Raw genomic sequence first — 18,564 nt, 5'->3', positions numbered from 1 at the left:
AAGTTGATTAGTTGTGAGGTTGAGTCTCACTACAACAAACATCAACTGTATTTCAAACAGAGGGAATAGTAATTGGTAATACAAAAAGAGGCGATGGCCAAACCAGAATGACTAATGATGGAAGTGGTCACAGTCGCTCCAGCACAAGGATTTAGCAATAACAATGTCCCCACACCAGTCCAGTATTGTGAAATTGATGTATTACAATGATAACATTTGAGGAAGATTTGAACGTGAACCATGAACAGTGATTAATTGAAGATAAGGGAGTTTGGGAGTGGTTGGTTAAATTTGTCTGAGTGAGGGACTAATTCACCTGGCCAGTAAACGTGTTGCAGTGGACTGTGCACAGGAAGGACGCTCCTACCCAGTTGATTAAGGTGTTGCTGTGTACATACTGGAACTTATACTGTGTATGTACCCAGTAAAGTGTTGCAATGAGAAGTAGTGTTGTATACCTGATCTGTAATGTATGTATGTATGTGTGTATGTGTGTGTGTGTATATGTGTGTGTGTGTATGTGTGTATGTGTGTGCGTGTGTGTGTGTGTTGCAGTGGACAGTGTGTGTCCATACCCAGTAGTGAGTGCTGCAGAGGACAGTCCAGGTCTACAGGCAGGATGTTCTTGTGGATGAGCTCTATAGGACCAGGTCTGTGGGAGATCTTATCATTGAGGTCATCAGCCAGCCTGGCCCTCTTCAGCTGCAGCTGCTTGGCCTGCAGAGACGGCTCCGCTGACGTCTCTGCGTGAAGAGAGAAGAGGAACAAAAACACACAGTATTCGGCCGGTTAGATGTACTGCTAAATTCCCTAAAACGACATTGGAGGCAGCTTATGGTAGATAAATGAACACTAAATTCGCTGGCAACAGCTCTGGTGGACATTCCTGCAGTCAATATGCCAATTTCCCTCAAAACTTAAGACATTTGTGGCATTGTGTTGTGTGACAAAACTGCACATTTTAGAATAGCCTTTTTTATTGTCCCCAGCACAAGGTGCACCTGTGTAATGATCATGCTGATTAATCAGCTTCTTGATATGCCACACCTGTCAGTTGAATGGATTATCTTGGCAAAGGAGAAACGCTCACAAACAGGAGAGAGAGAGAGGGACAGGAGAGGGAGGAGGAGAGAGAGAGAGAGAGAGAGAGGGACAGGAGATGGAGAGAGAGAGAGAGGGGGACAGGAGATGGAGAGAGAGAGGGACAGGAGATGGAGAGAGAGAGATGGAGAGAGAGAGGAGAGGAGAGAGAGAGAGAGAGAGAGAGAGAGGAGAGAGCTAGACTGAGAGGATAGAGGGAGAGACGAGAGATCGGGATGATGAGAGAGAGAGGACAGGAGATGGAGAGAGAGAGGACAGGAGATGGAGAGAGAGAGGGGGACAGGAGATGGAGAGAGAGAGAGGGACAGGAGATGGAGAGAGAGAGGGACAGGAGATGGAGAGAGAGAGGGACAGGAGATGGAGAGAGAGAGAGAGAGGGAGAGGATGCACTTCAACAAAGACTGCACTTGTTGAACTAAAGAGAGAAAAAGTGCTGGAGAGACTACAAGACCTACCCTAGCTCTCTCCAGATTCCTCCGCTGCTCGTGGAAGGCCGCCGGACTCTTCAGTGCTGTGGTGAGGGAAAGAGAGAAAACAATAAAGGAGAGGGAACGACCGTGAATGAAAACTCAAACAAATGAGTACAGAGTAAATCACTAGTGGAGACACAGTGCGAGAGCTGATATTGAGGAACACCCGCACAAAGCAGAACTCTCTATATGAAAAAGTCACTGGAGTTCTATCCACCAAACAGTAAGAACAGAAAACAGAACGGTATGTTTCTGTCTTGACTAGTGAGTGACCTGTTTCAGCAGAACAGTGAAGGAGGAACGGCTTGCTATAGTATAAGAGAGGTGTACGCATGAGAACCCATAGAACTATCAATAAAGATGTGAATTACAGCACAGCCAGGAGATTTAAGGAGGACATGTGAGAGCTGAGAGAAGAGTGATGGGATGACTTTCTGAGAGAAACTGTATGGGTCTTCAGCATGCCCCTGTGTGTCACATCATTCAGAAGTTGGAAAACACACACACACACACACACACACACACACACACTGGATGGGTGAAGAGGATGTTGGAGGGACACTGGAGATTTCATGATCACCTTTTGCCCAATGTGAAGCCTTAAATCAGCTCAACTGTCAAACAGTGACGTCTGGCCCTGCTGTGTGTGTGTTTATTGAGGGACGCAATTCTGGCTTACGGAAGGGGTCAAGCCGGAGGTTAGGAGGTCAACTAGGAGGGTCGCAGACTCCTGTGATGTAACTAATCAAATCAAGTCGACTTTTGCCTACAAATACATGCAAATGGATCATGGAGGATCCAGCCTTCTGTTTAATTCAGTCTGCTTTATAGCGCCAACTGCACTGCGACTGTAAATCCATGGCATGAGCACATTGCGGTCTATTAACTCTACTGAGCCTTGACGGTAAAGCAGTTCTGCTATAGCTTTGGGCCATGGTCATAAGAAGTCCATTTTAGAAGGCTGGCTGGTAATGCCTCCTCCTCCACAAGAAGACAACCTGACCCTCAGTAATCTGGACTAATCTGGAATCAAGTCCTGTATGTCTGAGCTAGGCCACCGTAGAGACACCTAGTTCTCCTGGCCCGTTGTTGTTGTGTAATAAGACTGGAAGCACAGGGGAGAGAGAGAGGCCCATCTTATGGCCAGGTTAGACACCTAAACAATAAGGCCTGGGGGGGTGTGGTATGCAGGAGAGAGGCACTGACTGCAAATATACCACAGCTAAGGGCTGTTCTTTAGGCACGACGCAACGCAATCAGAGCCTCTCTCCTGTAAGAAGTAGCCCGTGCACTTCCTCCCATCAACAGCTGAACACCGAGTCTCCTCAGTCTCTTCAGCTGCTGAACAGAACACATAACAGGAAGTGGACACAGAAGGGGAAGCTGGCTGGCCCACTTGATAACAACACCACCACCACAGAACATAACACAATGCAAATTACAACAACAGAACAGGCCTGTCAGTCCAAGGGGACCAGGAACAGACACTGTGCTGTTCAAGAATGCAGAGGGTGACATTCTATTATATTTGCTGGTCTAGACTCTAGAGATAAGAATAGAGTTTTGGCACTACTTACGTGGCATGATCCCTTGGCTGACCAGCTCCTCCCGGGTGCGTCTCTGCTGTAGTTTGAGCTGGAGGACTGCATGACAACAGAGAGAGAGGGATAGAGGAGAGTCAGCAACTGCCAGCATGGAAACAACAACCACATCTTCAAAACCAGAGTTTCAGGCCCAGACTGCCATCCTACACTGAACCATCCATCCGCACGGCAGAGGGGGTATCCTTGTGTCAACAAACACTGGAGTAGACAGCTAGAGCAGGACTCAATGGACAGAACCCACTGCCTCGCTCTTTCATTTCCTCCCTCACTCTTAAAGAAACGCTGTGGCAGAGGGCAAAGGGAGGGTGGAGTATGGTGGCATTTATTACAAACTTCCTGTTTCTAAACTCTCAGTTGTTGATTGCGCAGTGCACTTATAAAAACCCACAGAGAATGTATGTGTGTCTGTGAGAGTGAGCGCAAGAGAGAGATAGAGGGTAAGATAAAGGGAGAGAGAGAGATTACACAGATCCACAAAGAATTTGAAAACAAACCCAATTTTGATAAACTCCTTTATCTACTAGGTGAAATACCAGTGCTCCATCACAGAAGCAAGATTTGTGACCTGTTGCCACAAGGGCACCCAGTGAAGAACAAACACCATTGTAAATACAACCTATATTTATGTTTATTTATTTTACCTTTTGTACTTTAACTATTTGCACATCGTAAATAGACACACGAAATGTCTTTATTCTTTTGGAATGTTTACTGTAAATTTTTCTTGTTTATTTCACTTTTTGTATTATCTACTTCACTTGCTTTTGTAATGTTAACATATGTTTCCCATGCCAATAAAGCCCTTACATTGAAAAATGGAATTGAGAGAGATAGAGGGGGGGAAGCGAGAGCGCTAGACGGGGGGTGGAAGAGAGCGAAAGAGAGATAGAGGGGAGATAAACAGAGAACGAAAGAAAGAGAGAGAGAGCAAAAGAAGAGATAGAGGGGGAGATAAAAAGAGAACGAAAGAGAGTGCAAAAGCGAGAGACAGAGGATATAAAGAGCAAAAGAGATAGATATGGGGAGCTAGAGAGAGATAAAGAGATAGCGAAAGAGAGAGAGAGATAGTGTGAAAGAGAGCAAGAGAGCGAGATAGAGAGAGAAGGGAGATAAGAGAGCGAGATAAAGAGAGCGAAAGAGAAAGAGCGAGAGAGTGCGAAAGAGATATTGGGGAAGATAAAGAGTAAGAGAGAGATAGAGAGAACAAAACAGAGAGATAGGGGGAGCTAGAGAGAGAGAGAGAGAGAGAGAGAGAGGGGGAGCTAGAGAGAGAGAGAGAGAGAGAGAGAGAGAGAGAGAGAGAGAGAGAGAGAGAGAGAGAGAGGGGAGCTAGAGAGAGAGAGGGGGGAGCTAGAGAGAGAGAGAGAGATAAAGAGAGCGAAAGAGAAAGAGCGAGAGAGTGCGAAAGAGAGAGATATATATATATATGCAGGCAGTAATTCTGTCAGCAGACTGTTTTACCACTGCCATTCTTAGGGCGACCTATTACTATGTATTCTTCACAGCAGCCTGTATTATCAAGCCAACGTGGTTGGTATGCAATGCATCAATGTGAAGAATGCAGAAAGAATTGTTGGTCCTGCAAGTCTTGCAACAATTAAGGGAAGTAAGCAGGTCCTTCCAGTCAGAACAACTGACCTGACCCCCAGTGGTGTAAAGTACTTACAAATACTTTGAAGTACTACATAAGTCGTTTTTTTGGGTATCTGTACTTTACTATTAATATTTTTTTACAACTTTTACTGTACTACATTCCGAAAGAAAACAATGTACTTTTTACTCCATACATTTTCCCTGACAACCAAAAGTACTTGTTACATTTTGAAATGCTTAGCAGGACAGAAAATTGGTCCAATTCACACTCATCAAGAGAACATCCCTGGTCATGACTACTGCCTCTGATCTGGCAGACTCACTAAACACAAATGCTCCGTTTGTGAATTATGTCTGAGCGATGGAGTGTGCCTCTGGCTATCTAGAAATATTAAAACAAGAAAACGGTGCCATCTGGTTTGCTTAATATAGGGAATTTGAAATGATTTATACTTTTGATACTTAAGTATATTTACTTTTGATACTTAAGTATATTTAAAACCAAAAACGTTTAGTTTTTACTCAAGTAGTATTTTACTGAGTGACTGAGTAATTTTATATGATGATATTTTTACTTTTACTCAAGTATGACAATTGGGTACTTTTTCCACCATTGCTGACCCCTAACCACCTAAACTACTTTGTGTTTGAGTCACACATCTCTTGAAAGGACTCAGGCTAAGTGAGTGTCCTGCTTCCCTGTCCCTTCAGTCCAGACCTAAATCTAAATACTCTTCCACACCTCTCCTTTCCATCCATGTCGTCATTCCTTCTGGACCACTGACATCTGAAAGCAAGGGGCACAGTTCTAAGTTCCACCATGAAGATCCCTCTGGATCTGCTGTAGTCATGGAAGTAGGACGAGGAGAAGACTATTTATTAGAGAGGAGGGAAGAATAAGGAGAGAAGAGAAAGAAGATGAGAAAGCGAGAGAGAGCGAGAGACGAAAGTTGAGAGAGAGAGAGAGAAAATGCAGAGAGTACAACCCATATTTATGTTTATTTATTTTCCCTTTTGTACTTTGCACATATATTTGAAATGTCTATTATTTTACAACTTTTGTGAGTTTAATGTTAATTTTTATTGTTTATTTTACTTTTGTTTATTATCTACTTCACTTGCTTTGGCAATATTAACATTTCCTATGCCAATAAAGCCCTTAAATTGAATTGAGAGAGAGAATAAAGACAAGAGAGAATGCAGAGAGAGACAGAAGAAAGATGAGAGAGAGGATAGAGAGAGAATGCAGAGAGAGAGCAAACTAGAATGCTATTTGGCCCTAAACAGAGAGTACAGTGGCAGAATACCTGACCACTGTGACTGACCCGAACTTAAGGAAAGCTCTGACTATGTACAGACTCAGTGAGCATAGACCTGGCTCTCTTGGTAGACCTGGCTCTCAAGAGAAGACAGGCTATGTGCACACTGCCCACAAAATGAGGTGGAAACTGAGCTGCACTTCCTAACCTCCTGCCCAATGTATGACCATATTAGAGACACATTTCCCTCAGATTACACAGATCCACAAAGAATTTGAAACAAACCCAAGTTTGATAAACTCCCATATCTACTGGGTGAAATACCACAGTGTTCCATCACAGCAGCAATATTTGTGACCTGTTGCCACAAGAAAAGTCAACCAGTGAAGAACAAACACCATTGTAAATACAACCCATATTTATTTTCCCTTTTGTACTTTAACTATTGCACATCGTTACAACACTGTATATAGACATAATATGACATTATAAATGTCTTTATTATTTTGGAACTTCTGTGAGTGTAATGTTTACAGTTAATTTGTATTGTTCATTTCACTTATGTTTATCTATTTCACTTGCTTTGGCAATGTTAACATATGTTTCCCATGCCAATAAAGACCCTTGAATTGAATTGAGAGAGAAGAAAGATGAGAGAGAGAGAATGCAGAGAGTGTGAGAGAGAACAAGAGAGATAAAAGAACAGGGAGGAGGGCCAACAGTCTGCTCATGTGTCACTAGGTCTAATTAAATATGTCTGCCACTGTCCCCAAAGGGCCTCCAGACCTGGCACAGCATAGTCCACACCTACTGTGTGCGTGCGTGCGCGTGTACACACACGGTTAAGACAGTTGGGCCAGTAACCAAAATGTCGCTGGTTCAAATCCCCAAATCTGACGTTCTGCCCTTGAGCAAGGCAATTAAGCCCCAGTAACAACTGTTCCCAGAGCGCCGATGACGTTGAATAAGGCACCCCCCACACCTCTCTGATTCAGAGGGGTTAAATGCACAAGACATTTCAGTTGAATACTGACTAGGTATCCCTTCCCCTTTCCCACACACACCTAGAAGTCTCCCTTATAAACTCACATGCGCACACACACTTGGCATGGCCGAACACTTGGCATGGCCATTGGAACAGTTCTATTTGGAAAGCACAGTAATCATCCAATGACCTCACCATTTGGACATTAGCTTGATCATTACACACCACAACCAGGGAGTTATACGAGGAATGGCCGAAGCCAATGACCTTTTATGGTTCACGGCACGCATCAGTAAGAAAGGAGCAAGAAGAGGATGTATGAAGAGGATGTATGAAGAGGATGTATGAAGAGGATGTATGAAGCTTGACAGAAGTCTGGTCACCAAACAGAACCAAACCCAAAGCTTGACAGAAGTCTGGTCACCATACAGAACCGAACCAAACCCAAAGCTTGTGCTAGACAATAAACTTGGAAATTGTAACATCTAGGGGGAGTCTACATCTAAAATGACAAACACACAAATCACATCTCCCCTCTCCACTGAGTGTCTTCTAACCCCACCCACCCACCTTCTTTTAGTCGTCTAACCCCACCCACCCACCTTCTTTTAGTCGTCTAACCCCACCCACACACCTTCTTTTAGTCGTCTAACCCCACCCACCTTCTTTTAGTCGTCTAACCCCACCCACCCACCTTCTTTTAGTCGTCTAACCCCACCCACCTTCTTTTAGTCGTCTAACCCCACCCACCCACCTTCTTTTAGTCGTCTAACCCCACCCACCGACCTTAGTCGTCTAACCCCACCCACCTTCTTTTAGTCGTCTAACCCCACCCACCCACCCACCCTCATTTAGTTGTCTAACCCCACCCACCTTCTTTTAGTCGTCTAACCCCACCCACCGACCTTTTAGTCGTCTAACCCCACCCACCCACCTTTTTTTAGGCGTCTAGCCCCACCCACCTTTTTTAGTCGTCTAACCCCCACCTACCCACCTTCTTTTAGTCTTCTAAACCCACCCACCTTTTTTTAGGCTGTGATAAGTATGTCTCTCGTAATCCATCCTCAAGTCCTGCTTGTCCAGCTCTTCCCCCAATGGAACATAGTCCAAGGGGGCGGGCTCAAAGGACAGGAAGTGGTTGGTGTCCAGCATTATCATTTAAACTTGCTATTAATTATCTTTGTAAACATTTAATTTTCATAACGAGGTGTCGTCGTTCAAGTCTTGAATGGACGCTGATATAGCGGTGGCCACCGATATGGAGCGAAAGGCAGGGGGATCTCTAAAAAGAGGTCTCGTCTGCAATAGACAAAATCAAGATCGTATTGGCTTTCCTTTCACCTACGTCGAGGCAGGGAGAAGACGTTAGTCTTATTCATTGCTTGTCCAGATAAATTCTGACTGTGCTTGTCAAAGGTTGATTAAGAAAAAGTAGCTTGAAAATTCTATCAAAAGAGGGGATGTGATTTGATTCAAGAAAGCTTGTGCCGTCTTCTGTCTTCCAGGTCAGAACGTCCATTTTCTTCTGTCTCTCCATCCTTCCCTCGTTTTCTCTCGTCGTGACAGTCAGCTAGAAATGATAGAGCTGCTCCACTAAGGTGTCCAATGAGACGGTGGAAATCGACAGGGTAAAGCCAAAGATGAAAAAGAGAGAGAACGATGTATGAGAGAGAGGGCAGCAGCAGAAGGCGAGCCCAGAGAGAGACTGCTCTGCTTGCGGCTCCTCAGTCACGACGCGTGCACGTGGTGGTGTTAGTGATATAGTTCTCCCACGCAGCTGTTACCATTCATTCACAGTTACAATCTGAATCTCTGCCCACATACAGTACTGTACCAGTCAAAAGTTGACACAGCGACTCAATCAAGGGGTTTTCTTTATTTTTACTATTTTCTACAATGTAGAATAATATTGAAGACATCGAAACAATGAAATAAATAAAAAAAATAACCCCAAAATATTTACCAGGTATGTTTACTGGGAACACATTCTCATTTACAGCAACAACCTGGGGAATAGTTACAGGGGAGAGGAGGGGAACGAATGAGACAACTGGAAGCTGGGGATGATTAGGTGACTGATGGTATGAGGGACAGATTAGGAATTTACCCAGGACACCGGGGTTAGCACCCCTTAATCTTTCGATAAGTGCCATGGGATCTTTAGAGACCACAAAGTCAAGACACCCGTTTAACGTCCCATCTGAAAGACGGCACCCTACACAGGGCAATGTCCCCAATTACTGCCCTGGGGCATTGGGATATTTTGTTTTGACCAGAGGAAAGGGTGTATCCTACTGGCCCTCCAACACCACTTCCAGCAGCATCTGGGTCTCCCATCCAAGGACCGACCAGGACCAACCATGCTTAGCTTCAGAAGCAAGGAAGCAGCGGGATGCAGGGTGGTATGCTGTAGTGAAATCATGTAGTAACCAAAAAAGTGTTATACAATATATATTTTAAACTCTTCAAAGTAGCCACCCTTTGCCTTGATGACAGCTTTGCACACTCTTGGCATTCTCTCAACCAGCTTCATGAGGTAGTCACCTGGAATGCATTTCAATTAACAGGTGTGTCTTGGTAAAAGTTAATTTGTCAATTTTTTTCCTTCTTAATGCGTTTGAGCCAAATCAGTTGTGTTGTGACAAGGTAGGGGTGGTACAGTTGAAGTCGGAAGTTTACATACACCTTAGTCAAATAAATTTAAACTCAGTTTTCACAATTGCTGACATTTAATCCTAGTAAAAATTTTAAGACTGAAATGTCAGAATAATAGTATAGAGGATGATTTATTTAAGCTTTTATTTCTTTCATCACATTCCCAGCGGGTCAGAAGTTTACATACACTCAATTAGTATTTGGTAGCATTGCCTTTAAATTGTTTAACTTGGGTCAAACGTGTCAGGTAGCCTTCCACAAGCTTCCCACAATAAGCTGGATGAATTTTTGGCCCATTCCTCCTGACAGAGCTGGTGTAACAGTCAGGTTTGTAGGCCTCCTTGCTCGCACACGCTTCTTCAGTTCTGCTCACAAATATTATATAGGATTGAAATCAGGGCTTTGTGATGGCCACTCCAATACCTTGAGTTTGTTGTCCTTAAGCCATTTTGCCACAACTTTGGAAGTATGCTTGGGGTCATTGTCCATTTGGAAGACCCATTTGCGACCAAGCTTTAACTTCCTGACTGATGTCTTGAGATGTTGCTTCAATATATCCACATAACTTTCCTGCCTCATGATGCCATCTATTTGTGAAGTGCACCAGTCCCTCCTGCAGCAAATCACCCGCACAACATGATGCTGCCACCCCCGTGCTTCACGGTTGGGATGATGTTCTTTGGATTGCAAGCCCCCCCCTCTTTTTCCTCCAAACATAACAATGGTCATTATGGCCAAACAGTTCTGTTTCATCAGACCAGAAGACATTTCTCCAAAAAGTACGATCTTAGACCCCACGTGCAGTTGGAACTTTTTTATGGTGATTTTGGAGCAGACCTGGTTAAGCGGCCTTTCAGGTTATGTCGATATAGGTCTCGTTTTACTGTGGATATAGATACTTTTGTACCCGTTTCCTCCAGCATCTTCACATGGTTCTTTGCTGTTGTTCTGGGATTGATTTGCACTTTTCGCACCAAAGTACGTTCATCTCTAGGAGACAGAACTCGTCTCCTTTCTGAGCAGTATGATGCCTGCATGGTCCCATGGTGTTTATACTTGCGTGCTATTGTTTTTACAGATGTGGTACCTTCAGGCGTTTGGAAATTGCTCCCAAGGATGAACCAGATTTGTAGTCTACAATTTTCTTTCTGAGGTCTTGGCTGATTTCTTTTGATGTTCCCATGATGCCAAGCAAAGAGACACTGAGTTTGAATGTAGGCCTTGAAATACATTCAAAGGTACACCTCCAATTGGCTCAAATGATGTCAATTAGACCATCAGAAGCTTCTAAAGCCATGACATCATTTTCTGGAATTTTCCAAGCTGTTTAAAGGCACAGTCAACTTAGTGTATGTAGACTTCTGACCCACTGGAATTGTGAAACAGTTAATTATAAGTTAAGTAATCTGTCTGTAAACAGTTGTTGGAAAAATTACTTGTGTCATGCACAAAGTAGATGTCCTAACCAACTTGCCAAAACTATAGTTTGTTAACAAGAAATTTGTGGAGTGGTTGAAAAACGAGTTTCAATGACTCCAACCTAAGTGTATGTAACCTTCAGACTTCAACTGTATATAGAAGATAGCCCTACTAGGTAAAATACCTAGTCCATATTATGGCAAGAACAGCTCAAATAAGCAAAGAGAAACGACAGTCCATCATTACTTTAAGACATGAAGGTCAGTCAATCCGGAAAATTTCAAGAACTTTGAAAGTTTCTTCAAGTGCAGTTGCAAAAACTATCAAGCTATGGTGAACCTGGCTCTCATGAGGACCGCCACAGGAAAGGAAGTCCCATAGTTACCTCTGCTGCAGAGGATATGTTCATTAGAGTTACCAGCCTCAGGAATTGCAGCCCAAATAAATGCTTCACTGAGTTCAAGTAACAGACATATCTCAACAGCAACTGTTCAGAGGAGACTGCGTGAACCAGGCCTTCATGGTCGAATTGCTGCAAAGAAACCACGACTAAAGGACACCAATAAGAAGAAGACTTGCTTGGGCCAAGAAACACGAGCAATAGACATTAGACCGGTGGAAATCTGTCCTTTGGTCTGATGAGTCCAAATTGGAGATTTTGGTGACAGCGTGTCTTTGTGAGACGCAGAGTAGGTGAACGGATGATCTCTGCATGTGTGGTTCCCACCGTGAAGCATGGAGGAGGTGCGATGGTGTGGGGGTGCTTTGCTGGTGACACTGACGTTGATTTATTTAGAATTCAAGGCACACTTAACAAGCATGGCTACCACAGAATTCTGCAGCGATACGCCATCCCATCTGGTTTGCGCTTAGTGGGACAATATTTTTTTTTCAACAGGACAATGACCCAACATACCACCAGGCTATGTCAAGGCTATTTGACCAAGAAGAGTGTTGGAGTGCTGCATCGGATGACCTGGCCTCTACAATCACCCGAACTCAACCCAATTGAGATGGTTTGGGATGAGTTGGACCGCAGAGTGAAGGAAAAGCAGCCAACAAGTGCTCAGCATGTGTGGGAACTCTTTCAAGACTGTTGGAAAAGCATTCCAGGTGAAGCTGGTTGAGAGAATGCCAAGAGTGTGCAAAGCTGTCAAGGCAAAGGGTTGCTACTTTGAAGAATCTAAAATATATTTTGATTTGTTTAACACTTTATTGGTTACTACAGGATTACACGTGTTATTTCATAGTTTTGATGTCTTCACTATTATTTTACAATGTAGAAAATAGTAAAAATAAAGAAAAACCCTTGAATGAGTAGATGTCCAAACTTTTGGATGGGTACTGTACCTCCCCCCTCCCATTCACAGCTCAACCTACAGACACAGCCTCCCACCAGAGAAAAGGGTTTTTGTTGATAAACAACGTGTTATTCTGATGACCTACTTGAGACATTTAGAACACACAGCGATCATGTTAATGGTTTTGGTGAGTCATCATTCATAGTTAAAATGCAGGAGACTTTATCCAATCAGTGATGACAATGACCTTGAAAGTACAACCGGCTTTCCATTTCTCTCAGTACCCTATATTTTACTCTATGATGGAACATATTCATACATTGAGCATCTATGGCTCTTCGTGTGATTTGCAACCTTTGTGTGGTAGAACAACTGCAATGGAATACCTCATGCCATTTTGCAGTGAGTTGCGGCAACTCCTACATCACATGCTAGAATACAGTGACAGAGATGGCACTACCCAATTTCAAAATTAATTATTGCTGACCAGTCGGTTTGGGAACCACTGCATGTTAGGTGTCTTGGAAGACCCCTCAGGCATAGTCTCGCAAAGCCTCACACTTGGGCCTATTGAAGAGATTATCTGAGGCCTAGTGTTTCCCACCTACCCCTAACATTGTATGAGGCAAAGTGGGGCCCCTGCCAATCCAATGTTTGTTTTGACATTTGAGTCATTAAGGCGATCTTACCCAGGGTGCATTCAGCTAAGGAAACAGCCACACAGCACCCTCAGTGAAACCCTCGTCTATGTTGTTTCAGCAGGATATAGTATTTCTATGGAGTTCTGAGTAATTAATTGACTCAAACATCCAGGGGAAGCGTGAAGGAACGAGCGGTCGGGCACTGCCACTGACTCCCCCACACCAAAGTCACCTTGCTGGATCGCCCCCGTCCTGGGGAGGAGGAAGAGGAGGAAGAGGAGGCTGGAACTCCTGGAGAGACACAGCCAGACCAATAACCTCCCACAACCTCATTTCCCTCCATACACGTACTTACATGTGTGCATTCGGGTGCGTGTGTACCAGCTCTGTTAAGGGTGGGACGGCTACAAGCAAGTTGGGCAGTACGGGCCGTTCGTCCAGAAAACAGATCTCAAAACAAGGGAGTGACAAGGGAACATAAAGGCAGTCGTTAAAATTCCTCCAGCTTAAACAGGTGGGGTTTTTTCTGCCCTTCCGGTTTCTCTCTCCCTTGGAATTCACTGCATACCAAGTGTTTATGTTCTGTGACTCTGGGATGCCCTTCCCTTACAACAATCTATAGCTCTAGCACCGCTCTGTTCAGTCAGTCTCTGTATCCATTGCTGAACAGACTGGATCTCAATAACAACACTGGAGCCAATATCTAATAAATGTGTGTAATAAAAATCCAGCTGCATAATGTGAGCAGTGTTGGGACAAATAAAACAGAGGAGGGGATTGTATGTGGTTAGGCAGGACTAACAGAAGCCAACAAAGACCCTGGTTGTGGGTTCATTACCTGTTAGGGCTGGTTCAGGTGGGATTATATCTGAGGAAATCTGTTCACCTAAGTGGTGTGTTGTTTTACAAGGTAAGCAAAACATGGATGATACTAGATATACGCTAACTCAAGTTGTAAAGTCACAGTCTGCAAGACAGCACCTTGTGGATAATACCATGCAGAGTAAACAGAAGGGTTTGATGGTGAGCGATAGCAAGCACACATGATCAGTGTCCACACTGTGACTCCTCAAAACAACACGCCTCACTATTCAGCAAACAGAGTGAGTAAGCGAGAGCAAAGGACAGACACCCAGACGGCGGGGCAGACAGTGTCAGCAGGAGAGAGAGAGAGAAGAAGGGAGAGGGAAGGAAAGAGCAATCAGGGGCAGCTGTTAGCATCTGGTAATATGGGACAGCAGAGCACAAGGGAGGGAGGAAAGAAAGAAAGAAAGAAAGAAAGAAAGAAAGAGAGAGAGAGAGAGAGAGAGAGAGAGAGAGAGAGAGAGAGAGAGAGAGAGAGAGAGAGAGAGAGAGAGAGAGAGAGAGAGAGGGCAAGGAAGGGAGAGAGAGGGCGAGAAAAGGCGAGAGAGAGGGCAAGGAAGGGAGAGAGAGAGGGCGAGAAAAGGCGAGAGAGAGGGCAAGGAAGGGAGAGTGGGCGAGAGAGGGCGAGGAAGGGAGAGAGTGAGGGAGGGAATGAGGTGAGGCTGAGTTCAGCTAGTTAGGTTAGCAGTGAGAGAGAAAGACAAGGAGAGGAGGAGAAAGAGAAAGGAAATAGAGAAAGGGCGTTCCTTTTACAGGCGCTCTGTTTTGGTAATAGTTCTGTTATATAACAGACATCTGAGATCACTTCATTCTGCACCACATAAGCCCCTAGTCTAATTCACAGAAAACAGATGCCATATCATTCCCCTTACAGTTACGGTCTAGCCCCTAAAGCACCAGCAGGCATGCAGTCTGGAACACGGTTCCGGTTACTTGTGACGAAGAGAAAAGAACAGATTGATTCATTCGGAAAGAAGAGGATGATTCATGTCATTCTGTCGTATAGGGTAACAATTTAAAAGAGAACAGAGAGCAGCAAAGTCAAATTCATTTTGTTATGGTTATTTATCAAATTACAAGTGTTAATGTCTCTTTAGTCATGTGTTTCTATTTCCTCAATCATCTCTTCACCTCTGTCCTCTTCTCTTAACAGAGGCCTCACTGAGTTGGTGCAGCAAAAAAGGCAGACTCCACACTGTGGTATATTGCTGTAGCATTAGTTCCAAGGTATTTATTGTAGATTTAATGGAAACATTACATCAAGCCTAGTCAGCCTCTCACTGGTGGTACAGTATTAGAGTAACTAGTAATACAGTCACATCTTCTGGAGTGTGTCTATAGAAGAGCAGCGATCCCCATCTCTGATCACTATCGCTGCAGAACCACTATCACTCGAAGGGCCAGCCTGTGATTACTACATCCATTTTTGATATATAGCCATTGATTCTTGTAGAATATAACTTAGGAATGCTTCATGAGCTTAGTTCAACTGTCTAACCCCATCAGAATCCAAAATATAAACATGTTTGTCTAACACCCTTGGTAAACAATAATAATTGTAAACAAACACTGTATAGCCTCAAAACATGGTTAAAACGATAATATTTGATATCACGGATGGTCAGTCCTTGCATCCATTGCTCTCTGTCTATGAATTTGAAAGTGGTTACATTTCTCCAGCCCCATCTCTCAGCTGTGACACAGTGGTGGGGTGTTCACTTTGTTATTGTTTGAACTGCAGATTGCCCCTTTAATACTCCTCTTGTTTGAGTCTTTACTTGTTGAGTCTTATGTAACATTAGGATGGTAAAGGACGGTGGGGCAGCCAGCCTCTCAATGGGAGCTCGGGGTAGAAGCTGCCTGTACGAACAGATCAGGGATCAGCTTACCTTTTCCTCAATCTGACCCATAACCATAAACTGCCTGTAGGAACAGACCTAGGATCAGCTTACCTTCCCTCAATCCGAAACTAAACCATTAGGGGCAACATTTACTGCCCATATCAGCGTGTCAGGGAAACTTAACCTTACTGCTATACAGCAGACCGAACCCCAGTCCCCCAATGTGTTTTCAGTGTTACAACCAGACCCAAGCAAAAAGCCCGAACGTCACAGACTCACTAACAATAGATCCCACAAAGTGTATATGAAGCTGACTAGCAAACACAAAAGTCAATTAGATCACAACTTGTGGCACAGGCCAAGTTACAATGAAAAATAAAAGGCCTATATCTGGTTACATCAGCACCAACCAGAAGTTATGGTTTTTCAATTGAAGTGCATAAAGGCGTGTCAGTGAGTTTATATGGTGAGAGATTGTAGTTTGTAATAGTTTGCAAACTATTACAAAGGGAAGCACAGCCTTCTGTAGTCATTTAGGCAGGTTGCCTTTGTGTTCCACAAAGAAACGGCAGTTGGAACCCAAAATCTCAAATTTGGACTCATCAGACCAAAAGGACAGATTTCCACCGGTCTAATGTCCATTGCTTGTGTTTCTTGACCAAAGCAAGTCTCTTCTTCTTATTGGTGTCCTTAGAAGTGGTTTCATTGCAGCAATTTGACCATGAAGGCCTGATTCACGCAGTCTCCTCTGAACAGTTGATGTTGAAATGTGTCTGTTACTTGAACTCAGTAAAGCATTTATTTGTGCTGCAATTTGAGGTGCAGTTAACTCTAATGAACATATCCTCTGCAGCAGAGGTAACTCTGGGTCTTCCTTTCCTGTGGTAGTCCTCATGAGAGCCAGTTTCATCATAGCACTTGATGGTTTTTGCTACTGCCCTTGAAGAAACTTTCAAAATGTTCGATTTTTTTCTCTCGGATTGACTGACCTTGATGTCATAAAGTAATGGACTGTTCTTGCCATAATATGGACTTGGTCTTTAACCAAATAGGGCTATCTTCTGTATACCACCCCTACCTTGTCACAACACAACTGATTGGCTCAAATGCATTAAGAAGGGAAGAAATTCCACAAATTAACAAGGCACACCTGTTAATTGAAATGCATTCTAGGTGACTGCCTCGTGAAGCTGGTTGAGAGAATGCCAAGTGTGCAAAGCTGTCATCAAGGCAAAGGGTGCTACGTTTAACAATCTCAAACATGAAATATATTTTGATTTGTTTAACACTTTTTTGGTTACTACATGATTCCATGTGTTATTTCATAGTTTTGATGTCTTCACTATTATTCTACAATGTAGAAAATAGTAAAAATATCGAAAAACCCTGGAATGAGGTGTGTCCAAACGTTTGACTGGTACTGTACATCTGTCCACTGTATAGATACAATTGAAGTCGGAAGTTTACATACACTTATGTTGGAGTCATTAAAACTTGTTTTTCAACCACTCCACAAATTTCTTGTCAACAAACTTTAGTTTTGGCAAGTCGGTTAGGACATCTACTTTGTGCATGACACAAGTAATTTTTCCAACAATTATTTACCTTATAATTCACTGTATCACAATTCCAGTGGGTCAGAAGTTTACATACACTAAGTTGACTGTGCCTTTAAAGAGCTTGGATAATCCCAGAAAATGATGTCATGGCTTTAGAAGCTTCTGATAGGCTAATTTACATTATTTGAGTCAATTGAAGGTATAACTGTGGAACTATTTCTAGGCCTACCTTCAAACTCAGTACCTCTTTGCTTGACAGCATGGGAAAATCAAAAGAAATCAGCTAAAACCTCAGAAAATAAATTGTAGACCTCCACAAGTCTGGTTCATCCGTGAAGCACGGGGGTGGCAGCATCATGTTGTGGGGGTGGTCTGCTGCAGGAGGGACTGGTGCACTTCACAAAATAGATGGCATCATGAGGAAGGGAAAATTATGTGGATATATTGAAGCAACATCTCAAGACATCAGTCAGGAAGTTAAAGCTTGGTCGCAAATGGGTCTTCCAAATAGACAATGACCCCAAGCATACTTCCAAAGTTGTGGCAAAATGGCTTAAGGACAACAAACTCAAGGTATTGGAGTGGCCATCACAAAGCCCTGACTTCAATCCTATAGAATATTTGTGGCCAGAACTGAAAAAGCGTGTGCGAGCAAGGAGGGCTACAAACCTGACTCAGTTACACCAGCTCTGTCAGGAGGAATGGGCCAAAATTCACCCAACTTTTTGTGGGAAACTTGTGGAAGGCTACCCGAAACGTTTGACCCAAGTTAAACAATTTAAAGGCAATGCTACCAAATACTAATTGAGTGTATGTAAACTTCTGACCCACTGGGAATGTGATGAAAGAAATAAAAGCCTAAATAAATAATTCTCTCTACTATTATTCTGACATTTCACATTCTCAAAATAAAGTGGTGATCCTAACTGACCTAAGACAGGGCATTTTTACTAGAATTAAATGTCAGGAATTGTGAAAAACTGAGTATAAATGTCTTTGGCTAAGGTTTATGTAAACTTCCGACTTCAACTGTAGCAGCGGATGCCAAGAGCAACAGGCTGTGGTTGGCTGATAAAGCAGCTACTATAGCTTAAGGGGACAACCTATCCCAGGAGACTGCTTAGTTGTGCTCAGAATGTGTATTACTCCAGGACTTTATTGGATAACAAATCAAAGCTGTATCTAATGAAGCACGGTGATATGCAACAGTAAAAAGCCTTTTTGTGTGAGTGAGAGAGAATCGTCATGGGTACCAGAAATCCCCACGATGAC

At 43.4% G+C, this 18,564-nt stretch overlaps 1 pseudogene; it reads right to left on the bottom strand.

Moving 5' to 3' along the window:
* LOC115152697 (myocardin-related transcription factor A-like) overlaps positions 1-18,564 on the bottom strand; it is a 70,806-nt pseudogene that overhangs the window by 21,027 nt on the left and 31,215 nt on the right.

Source organism: Salmo trutta, chromosome 18 (genome assembly GCF_901001165.1).
Source record: "Salmo trutta chromosome 18, fSalTru1.1, whole genome shotgun sequence".
Classification (NCBI taxonomy): Eukaryota; Metazoa; Chordata; class Actinopteri; order Salmoniformes; family Salmonidae; genus Salmo; species Salmo trutta.
Note: the sequence above shows the minus strand (reverse complement) of the source record. Positions and strands in the feature narration are given on the sequence as shown.